We start from the raw sequence: 7,260 nt of genomic DNA, 5'->3' as shown, positions 1-7,260 counted from the left end.
TACATTGGAAAATGACCCATTTTATTCCAGTTCTCACAGGGTTGTCCACAGAACATTCACACTGAAAAGAGCTGGTAGTTATTGTTAAACATGTCGGTTCTACTCTTCCTTTCAGTCGTATGGAGTTCAATATCAAGGCCTGGGATCCTGGAAACTGTACCTTTAAATATCATTTGAGTCGAATTCAATACATAGTGAAATTTGAGAACCAGTGACTGGAGAGTTGGAGGCAGATCTAATACAACAAACATAACAAATGGGCTTATTTCCATGTCAAAGACAACTTTAAACAGATCTAAATCCACATGTCCACTCTTTAGCTTCACACTTGTGCATTTTGGCAGCAAAAGAGATGGCAGTTCTGGGATAGGTGATAAATAACTTACTGAGTTCATTAATGGGGCTGTAGTTCCTGGGTCTAAAAGTCATGTTTAATTTATTATTTTAAAGTTCTAGTCTTCTATGAGATAATACTGCCAAGATCTTCCAAAAACTATATAACTATATACATATATAGTCAAACAATATGTCTTTAGCACAATTAGGCAAAAAAAACCCCACTAAACTTCAATTTGGACAAGTGGAGAATGTCCTTGTATATGTAAGTGCAGAAAAAACCTGAAGTCAGCAGAGCTAGGTACGGAGTTAATATCAAAGCAAGAAGTCAGAGGGAGGCTTAGGAAAATGGAAGAGGCAGATGAATCCTAGCCAAAGCAAAACACAGTTATAATCAATCTCAGAAAGAGTGAAAGAGTTTCAAACTGTATGTCAAATACCAGAAAATATTCCAAAATCTGATGAATCTGACCTTATCTGTGTATTCTCAACAAGCAGGAGAAAAAGACTTCAAAATGAGTGAGACCAGGGGAGGTAAACTTGGATGGCAAAGTCTCATGGAGAGAGGAAACTGTCTTGCATGAAAGAAGTTAGTTCTCCTGGAGAACTGGTGGTAAAATGAAAGAAGGAAGTGAGTGTGAGAAATTAAAAGTTCCACAGAAACAGAATATCAAAAAATTGGTAAATCTCTTGCTCCCAAAACAAACGAAAGGAAAGCATCATCTACTTCTGTGAAGCTTCACTGGCTGAAAAAATAATATGGGACTTGAGCAACATAAGATTTCTTTGACAAAATCAATCTTGACAAGGTTTGATTGATACAGATGGTTCATATAGAAAACAATGTTTCCTCTAGGAAACATCTAGAGTATTAAAAACTCAGTGGGATCAAAGGAGATGAAGCACAAACATTATACAGTACACAATTGTTAGGTCATAACTTTAGTATTTTTATATATAAGAAGCCAGCATTTAGAAAGTCACTAGATATTCCTTTATTTTCATTGCATAGCACTAGAGGGTATATTTATATTCAAAAGTAATGTTAGTTTCTCAAAAATTTTCTTAAAAGAGAGTGCGAAATATGTATTAACTAAATCTTAATGGAATAATTTATTAGAATAACTTACTGTATTTTCATTGGTAGTTAGAGATGTCATAAAATAATTAAATTAAACAAGAAATTAATCCAAATGACTGAAAAAATTTTATTCTACTTTTTATCTCTGGTGTCAATCCCGATGGGCCTTAAAGCATGACCCTAAAGTCATAAGTCTGACAGTTGATGAGGCTCACAACCTTTTGATAGAAAACACTTTCATTTATTTTTAGATATATTAGAAGTATTGGACTTTTAACCCCTGTGTTAGAGAAAATGCAATGGGATGTTTTGTGTCCCTGAGTATAAAAGGTTATCTCAGGTGGGTAGTCATTTGTGATACTTGCCTGCTCAACAAAACGTCTCTTTTTGATTGATGGTGCCCCTATGACATTGAGTAGAAGAGTAGTCTAACTGTGATGAAACAGAAGAAAATATAGTATATAAGAATGCTATCCAGAGAAGTGGCTATGGTTACTGACTCCTGTTAAATGCTTTTTTTTTTCCATTCGGTTAAAATTCATATAGCTATAAATTTTAGGACAAGGGAGAAAATGTTTGTGGCTATGCATAAAGCAACACTAAATCAAAGCAAAATCTCTACGGCAAATACATGGAATTTTTTGCATTGTTAGCTGCTTTTAGATAAATTATATATCTCATCTGCAATATGATGAAATAAGTACTACTTATATGCAACAAGAAAATCACATATGTGCCCCCAAATTAACATTCATAAGAATCTTCTACTTTTATTTACCTCCCTTAGATTTCGAATATATAAAATGTACTGATTCCTGGGAAATATCAACAAATGTCAAAATCAGAAACATCTCAATATGCTAGAAAATAAACAAACTCATAATAAGCATTCTTGAGTAATAATTTAATAAACTGTAATATTCTTAGCCAAATATTGAATATTAATGTTGCCTATTAGACATCTATACTTTTAAGAAATACCCAATAGAGATAACAATGTAACTTTTTAAAATCTAGTGGTCACCAAAGGTATGTATACACAGTGAGACAGTCAGGTGGGAGACAGTCCCCGGAAAGACTCCAACCAGCCTGCACACTGGAAGGAATGTGCAGTGGGGTGGAGCTACAAATGTTTGCACTATTTGCAGTGTGAGGAGCCTGGCCCCTCCTTTTCCTGGGTGGAAACTGGGATTCAAACTGTGAGGCAGGAAGCATTCTAGCAGGAATGCTGGCCTTGCAGAGAGTCCCTTCCCCCGCTTTTTTTTCCCTCCTTTCGCCCAATAAAACCTGCTTTACTCACCCTTCAAACTGTCTGCGAACCTAAACTTTTGTGGCTGTGGAACAAGGACCCTGTCTTTAGCTGAACCAAGAAAAAGTCCTGCAACATTTTTGGCATGCAACATGGAGCTCAAGAAGTGGTGAGTGAAATGAGGACTCAAAACCTCTCACAGTGTCTTTTAAGCTGTTCATTCTCAGACTCCTGAGGTTAGCCCAAACATGCCCCAAACCGCCATTGCTCCTGGGGGTTGGGGGCCTTTCCATGGCCCTTTTCTTAGTTTTTTCAGATGAGCGGGGCTCTTCACTCCCACTCCCCTCCATGCCGTGGTAAGGATGCATGGTCCAGGGGTCCTGTGCAGCCAGCCAGCTGGTTCCCAGCCACATGCCACTGCAGCCTTTCCCTTGCCTGGCCAAGGGTTTTAACTCCATTGGACAGTAGTTAAACTACTCTCCCTGGTGGAGGAAATACTTGCATAAGAATAAGAGGTTCTTCCCCAGGAATTTTAAAACTGTTTCTTTTCTTCCTCTTCTCTACCCCATCAGCAGTTAACCTTTAAAGTTTCTTTTTTTTCCCGCTTTTAGAAGACACTTTACTAGGCCAGGCCCCCAAACTGTTGCTGTTTATATTTTCTGTAAAGCTTTTAATTGTGAAAAAGGATTTGTGAGGCTGGTCTTAAACAGTAGCCAATCTGGTGTGCTTCCCATGTCCCTATGGTTTGTAGCAAACTTCCTTGCAAGCCTCCATCTTGTTTTACATCCTGGGGGCATGGCTTGTAATTCCAGTGGCAAGGCTTTGTTCAGCAATCCTGCCTTACGGAATAAGTTCCTTTCTGTTTTGATATCTGCATGTTTTCCTAGCCCTGTCTCTTAAAGAACCCCACTTGGGGACTGGGTTTTCTCCTGCCTGTCTTTGTAGTTATATTTGTGTGTGTGTGCGTGACATCTGTAAAAAGAGCTCTAATTAATTTGGTCTAAAGACAGATAAGTGAGTGCTTAGATAAAATATTTTTTAAAGGGAAGAATAAAGTTGTAGTACCTTTCAGTTCACTTGATTTTAATCTTTGAGAAATAAAAAACCTTAAAGATTATTGGTATAATGCAGGTATCATTAAAATATAAATAGGTGAACGAAATTATGCTGATCAGTTGCAAGGTTTGGTAAATATTTTAAGGTTATAAACTGCTTTGTGGGTTTTGAGAACAATTTGATTTGCCAGCTTCACAACTGGTAAGACCTAGGGACATAGGGAACTAACCACACCCTTAATTAAGAAGGCAAACCTTGGCTGCACTTAGCACATGATTAAAACAACTTACCAGGCTTTACCTTAAAGCCAATAATTACTAGGATTTATCATGACATGTAATTGAAACTACTGGAAATAAATGATGTTCAATCTTCATTAGGTTATATTTTTGTGAATAATGCTAATATATATTCCAAAGTTGTATGGGAGTTCTAAAATTCTAATGTCTAAGTATATGCTATTAATCATAATTAAGGTTGCTATGTTAAGTTATTGTAAACCACGGAGATAACCAAACTTCTTTGTCAATTGTGTTCTAACTGTAACTACCCTGGACATTTTGTTATTCACAGAAAATAGTTGTCTTGTTTTAATTCTTTTCAAAAATGGTTTCTAATAAGCTATAGGACTCTTACAGGTGATCATAAATACAATTTCTGCTTGTATTGAAGACAATCGGGCTTCTGATAACTTTGGAGATTGTGACATTAGAATAAAGGAATATGTACAGGACTCATCAAATCTGAAATGTTCACAAATATCAAGCAAAACAAAAGTTAACTAAATGGACTGAATTCAGAAAGCTCAAGCAAGCTTTTTGACTTTTGATTGGAATATTGCTGATCCTTGATTTGTTTTTCAAGGAAACTTATTTTGAGCTATTTATAGGCTTTAATAATTGAGTAAGGTATACTCCTATGAAAAACGTTGGAGCATGTTTGTTTCTGTCTGTCTGGTTCCTCTAGAGTTTGGAGACTATCTGTGAGTATTCTTATGGCAATATAGTTGTTTGCACCAGTGCAATAAGAATCTATTTTTATTTTGGAACAGGACACTATTGGAGAAAGTGATTATGTTACCAAGGCTTTGACTGGAAGGGTATGCTTCCCTTTAGGGAGTCATTATTGATTTGCAGAACCAATAAAAGCCCCATGGGAGAAACTGGCCTCATACCCTCATATATGCTGTCCCTGCACAGGGTTCCTGATCTGTGGTCAGTAAAGAGTGTCACTTTCTAACAGGTCCAGGAGCTCAGAGTTTATCTTGAGACCTTAAGAGGAGAGAATCACACAACTTGCAGCTATTTGAGGATGGAAACCCATGGCTGGACTCAGATTTTAAAAGTCTTATCTGAGATTCCTTGTGGAACAAACTTCCATCAAAGCCAATCCAAAGGGCCTATGTAGAAATAATTATTCTTGCCGCACTTTATGCAAGTAATCATGCCAAGTGTAAGACTAAAGTCTATTTTGCAAACCATTTAGTCCTATAATTTTTTTTTAACAAAAATGAGAACTGGTGAGAAAGAAATCTTGTTTCAAAACTTATCATATATTTGTCATTAAATTCGAAACTCACTAGTAGTTTTTAAGTTTTTGCCTACATTTTAGACTAACCCTGCTTGTTCCTATAAAGCAACCAGCATCTCTGGCTGCAGCTGAGAAAGAACAAAAGGGATGGATAATGTAGAAATCTGGATCAATATTCTAGCTCAAAGCAATTATCCTGCAAATTCTGCCAGGTGATGGGAATAAACAGGGTGCCCATCATATGGAGGTTTCCTTTTTGGGAAAGTAAGACCAAGGGAGCTAACCAAAGCCAAGCCCCATGCACCCAAATCCTAGCAAGCATAACTATAGTTGCGAGTTATCTGGGTGTGTCAAAAGACACCCTTTTCTCTCCCTTGATGGAGGAGGACTCAATTCCACAGTTTCGCCTTAGCACTCAGCTTATGATAAGGAGTCCACGACACCCCCTAGAGACACAGTTTTGTCCCAAACTCAATTCCAAGCTTCAGGTTAAAGCCCTAAGAAAGAAAACTAGATATAAGGGACCCAGAAGCAGACAACAGAGGTTAAAAGGCACAGTGCAGGTAAGCATGGCTGATTCCTGCCGATTAAGCCAAGTCCAAGCTTCCTATTTCAAGGATAAAGGCCATGTTAGTATCCATGGCATAAATGAAATATACGGAATTCAAGGCTACTGACAGCAGGGGAGATAGGACATCTGTGCATAACAGCAGATGATTTTCACCTCCTAGGTCCCCCTGCTTCGTGAGTGCAAGCTGCTTTGACACTCATGGCAGCACCTGCCAAGGTCGCCGGGACTTGGGGATGAGAGGATGGAAGAAGGAAAGAGAATGTTCTTCCTGCTTTCCCTCACATATCCCGCATATCTGCTAGGAAGAGAAGAGAACCAGGGATGCCTGCTCCCTCTTTCTTTATGAGTAGCCATTCATCTTCAGTCTGCACCCCTTTCAAATGCATCCTGAACTCCTGGGACTCGTTTGAAAGGTGCCTTCTTTGTTCCTTTCTCCTCCTCGGTTCTGTCTTCACAGAAAGGTAACTGTCTTCATACTACAGGACACTCCCCTCAGATGCATTCTCCAAAATGGAAAGAGTTAATTTTCTAAACTGGTTGGCTTAGTATTGGGTTCGGGGGAGGGGAACCCAAAAACCCAACATGCCAGCAAAAAGGGTAAACATGTTTAAGTTGGGCTTTTGGCCTCCCTCGCCCCAAGCAAATTGGTAAAAGGCCTCAGCACTTGAGCGCTGTCCTTACCCCTCCCTTTGTTTTGCATGCGATCAATGATAGCTATTGTAATGTATACATAGGTATTGATGCAGGTTTTCTAATAACCCAGTTTGTTTGTTCTTGCCTTCAGGCCATTAAACTTCAAATGGTCATGCAACTGAAGCCTCTGACGATGGCCCCTGCTGCTGGGAGCCCCTAAATAGGCCTCTGAGGGAGCTCTGACTGCTGTTTACTCCAAAACATCACCCTCTGTCAGCAGGAAGCAGTTAAAACCAGTCTTCATCCTTATCCTTATTCTAACAGCAGTTAGATGTACTTCTTTAGAGGGTGGGAATAAACAACCAGCTGGGAGGAGGTCCCCAGAAAAACTCCAGCCAGCCTGCACACTGGAAGGAATGTGCACTGAGGTGGAGCCACAGAGGTTTACACCGTTTGCAGTGGCGAGGAGCCTGGCACCTCCACTTCCTGGGTGGAACTTGGGATTCAAACTGCGAGGCGGGAAGCAGGAACTCTAGCCTTGTGGAGAGTCCCTGGTTCCCCATTTTTTCCTTTTCACCCAATAAAACCCTGCTTTACTCACACTTTAAATCATCTGTGAGATTAAACTTTCATGGCCCTGGGACAAGAACACTGTCTTTAGCTGAACTAAGGACAAGTCTTGCAAAAAAAGCACCCTGCAGGCTCACAGATATATTAGACCTTAATAGAGTAATTATATTCTTGAGCAAGTGTTACCTAGGAGCGATTATGTGTGACACTGCCCTTACCAAGGCCATAGGATTC

At 39.2% G+C, this 7,260-nt stretch overlaps 1 long non-coding RNA gene across 2 annotated transcripts in view; it reads left to right on the top strand.

The window, feature by feature from the left end:
• The first annotated feature begins 2,608 nt into the window (after positions 1-2,608).
• Positions 2,609-7,260, top strand: part of LOC135967423 (uncharacterized) — a 30,949-nt gene continuing 26,297 nt past the window's right edge. Inside the window, exons 1-3 of one of the 2 annotated variants that reach the window (XR_012425039.1) lie at positions 2,609-2,835; positions 5,984-6,284; positions 6,608-7,058. This is a non-coding gene — a long non-coding RNA (uncharacterized lncRNA). Of the gene's footprint in view, positions 2,836-5,983; positions 6,285-6,607; positions 7,059-7,260 lie in introns of those variants that run through there. The other variant, XR_010581547.1, reaches the window with a different exon arrangement.

This window comes from Macaca fascicularis, chromosome 15, assembly GCF_037993035.2.
Source record: "Macaca fascicularis isolate 582-1 chromosome 15, T2T-MFA8v1.1".
Taxonomy (NCBI): domain Eukaryota; kingdom Metazoa; phylum Chordata; class Mammalia; order Primates; family Cercopithecidae; genus Macaca; species Macaca fascicularis.
Note: the sequence above shows the minus strand (reverse complement) of the source record. Positions and strands in the feature narration are given on the sequence as shown.